Raw genomic sequence first — 3251 nt, 5'->3', positions numbered from 1 at the left:
TCACGGCGACCCCGGCACTCACCGCGGGTGGGACCGGCAGGTGCGGGGATTTTAACCTCCGGAGCGACCCCGGAACCCAGGGGTAGAGGGTGCAGACAAGCGAGGCTGAAAAGCGCAGGACTGAAGTAGAAGGAAGTGGAAACTCACTCATCTGAGCGTGCCTGTTGACGTGCTCGCTCAGCCAGAACAATTCTCAGGTTAAAAGGAAACTGCGCGTGCGCAGTAGGAAGGGGCGGCAGAAGAGACTTGGTTTGGACTGTGCCTCACCCTGTGATTGGCAGGTTATGTACTGTGTCGGAACTGAGCAGAAAGCGTCAGGGAAGGAAACTGGGCCTAGTATGGGGGCGGGATTTGGCCTCTCTGCCCTTGGATTGAGTCTATGGGTGTTTAAGTTCAACAGGGTGCAACCTGTTCACCTGCTGGGCTGCCAACTGAAAGGTTGGGTGTCTGTGTCTACCCAGAGGCACCTCCGAAGAAAGGCCTGGCGATCTGTTTCAGATAAATCAGCTATTCAAAACCCTATGGAGCACAGTTCTCTACGCAAACGGGGTCACCACGAGTTGACACAGACTCGCTGGCCGGCAACTAACAATCTCAGTCTCTTTGTGTCATCCAGTTTATCTTCTCATAACTTTCTTGGTAGTGCAGCTTAGTACCTGAGGTTTTTTAAATTTTTATTTTATTGTACTTCATGTGAAAGTTTACAATTCAAGTTAGTCTCTCATACAAAAATTTATACATACATTGTTATGTGGCCCTAATTGCTCTCCCCATACTGTGACATTCTTCCTTTCCACCCTGATTTCCTGTGTCCATTCAACCAGCTCCTGACCCTCTCTGCCTTTTCATCTCACCTCCGGACAGGAGCTGCCCATTTAGTCTGATGTATTTACTTGGGCTAGGAAGCACACTCTTCATGAGTATCATTGTATGTCCGATAGTCCAGTCTAATCTTTGAAGAGTCGGTCTCGGGAATGGTTTTAGTGCTGGGGTGACAGAGTCCAGGGGCCGTGATTTCTAGGGTTCCTCCAGTCTCAGTCAAACCATCAAGTCTGGTCTTCTTACTAGAATTTGAGTTCTGCACCCCACCTTTCTCCTGCTCTATGAGGGACTCTCTGTTGTGTTCCCTGTCAGGGCAATCATTGGTGTTAGCCAGGCACCATCTAGTTCTTCTGGTCTCAGGCTATTTCAGTCTCTCGTTTATGTGGCCCTTTCTGTCTCTTGGGCTAATGCTTTCCTTGTGACTTTGGTGTTCTTTATTCTCCTTTATTCCAGGTGGGTTGGGACCAGTTGATCGATCTTAGATGGCTGCTTACTAGCTTTTAAGACCTCAGACGCCACTCACCAAAGTAGGATGCAGAACATTTTCTTAATAAACTTTGTTAAGCCAGTTGACCTAGATGGCCCCTGAAAACTTGGTTCCCAGACCTCTGTCCCTGCTACTCTGTCCCTCGAAGTGTTTGGTTGTATTCAGGATACTTCTTTAGTTTAGAGGATTTGTTAGTACCTGAGTTTTAAGAACGAATTATATTTTGAGTAATAGAACTTCTTAGGGAAGCAGAGAATCCAATGAAACACGTGTTTCACTTCAGTCCCTTAAGGCTCAGTCCTCAACATTTCCTGCTCACCCTCCATGTGAGACCCTGTGCTATCTCCAGGGATCATGGAAAAGAAAACACCCCTCCTAAACATTTCAATGGTCTCTTTGGGGATGCTCATTAGAAACTTCTAATTGTTTCTGGTAATTGGGATCTGAGATCATGTTTATAAAAACATTCTTAGCTACACAAGAACGCACTGTCATTGCTACTGCAGGTGAATGATAATTGCAGTTCTGTGGGAAGGTGAGGTCACAGAATCTCTAACCCATATCTCAGTGTTTGGCTGTTGTGATAGTCACTGAACCCCCATCCAGGCAGCAGAAAGAACTCCAGTGAGTATTTCCTATTTCCATCTGAGAGGCAGTCTGTAAGGGAAGGAGATGTGGTAAGAGTTTGGGTAAGTGCTCATGTCTAGAGAAGGATTCTTCTGGGGTAGCAATTGGTTCAATGCTGAAGCTGCACAGGAAGTTAGGAACAACTCCTGAGGCACAGGCTGAGGGTTAGGAGAGACTGGAGGTCTGAGACCCCACACCAACACCCCTGATTGTCATTAATTGAATTTAATGAAATCCTCATCAATCTTCTTGATGTTTGATCCAAGTGGCATCAAAAGCTGAATTTTAAAGTGCTCTAAGGTTGTACTTTGGGAATGAAACTATTATTGTGGTGTGCAGAAACCACAGAGAATACGAGTAGTATATTTATTTATGCAAAACCTCTGTGTTTGTGACAAGGAGCATGATGGAGCTAACTGAATTATCTTATTTTCAGCAGAAACAGTGTGACTAGTAGCAACTGCTGAAATATAATTATTTTTCTGTAATTTGGATGTGATGTGCTTAATGGAGAAGTAAATGTGTTTCCACTAAAAATATTTGTGGTCTGTTTATCACGGTGAGACATTTTCCCTACTGAAATTCGGGAAGGAGACTTCAAGGAAAAATTAACTTCATAACTGAGTAATTCAGACAATAGAAAAAATTAAGGATTTCAGTAGTTTTAAAGCTTAAATGTTTCTTGTGATATTCTCCCTGGTGTAAAGCATTCCAAGGTTATTCCCAAGCTCCCTGTTCACCTCATTCTCATTTCAGCTTATTCACTGCAAAAGATTTCATGCCTCCAAATTTTATTTTGCATATTTTTGTATTTTAATATCCTTCCCAAATCAAACATTAATTACAGATTGAGTTAGTTTTTCTAAAATAATAAGCATAGAGTTATATGCTCTCTAATGAGAATTAATTTAGTCTCTACCCCTAAAATACTTTATCATTTATTAGGCTTCATGTCCCATAGTTTAGGGCACAACACAATTTTGTACAATAATTTCTGTGATTGGTGTCACTGTACTTTTGTTCCTGGAAAAAAATGAGTCTTTCTATTGTGATCCTAATAGTGATCGATTGTCAATAAATCTACAGTTGGGTCATGGAAAAGTATTCAGTGCATCTACATTTTATCAAGACCTCTGACTCTTCCTTCATAATTGATTAGTCTCTAAAATAGACAAAAATGAGAAGTTATCACAGCCAAACATATAAAATACAATAAAAATTTGACAATGTATATATATATATAATTTATATTTATATATTTTATGTATATATAAATTGATATATATTTATGTATATACATATTATATATTTATAA

The sequence above is a fragment of the Trichechus manatus genome, unplaced genomic scaffold, assembly GCF_000243295.1.
Source record: "Trichechus manatus latirostris isolate Lorelei unplaced genomic scaffold, TriManLat1.0 scaffold00087, whole genome shotgun sequence".
Lineage (NCBI taxonomy): Eukaryota > Metazoa > Chordata > Mammalia > Sirenia > Trichechidae > Trichechus > Trichechus manatus.
The sequence above is the reverse complement of the archived record's forward strand: the minus strand, read 5'-3'. Positions refer to the sequence as shown.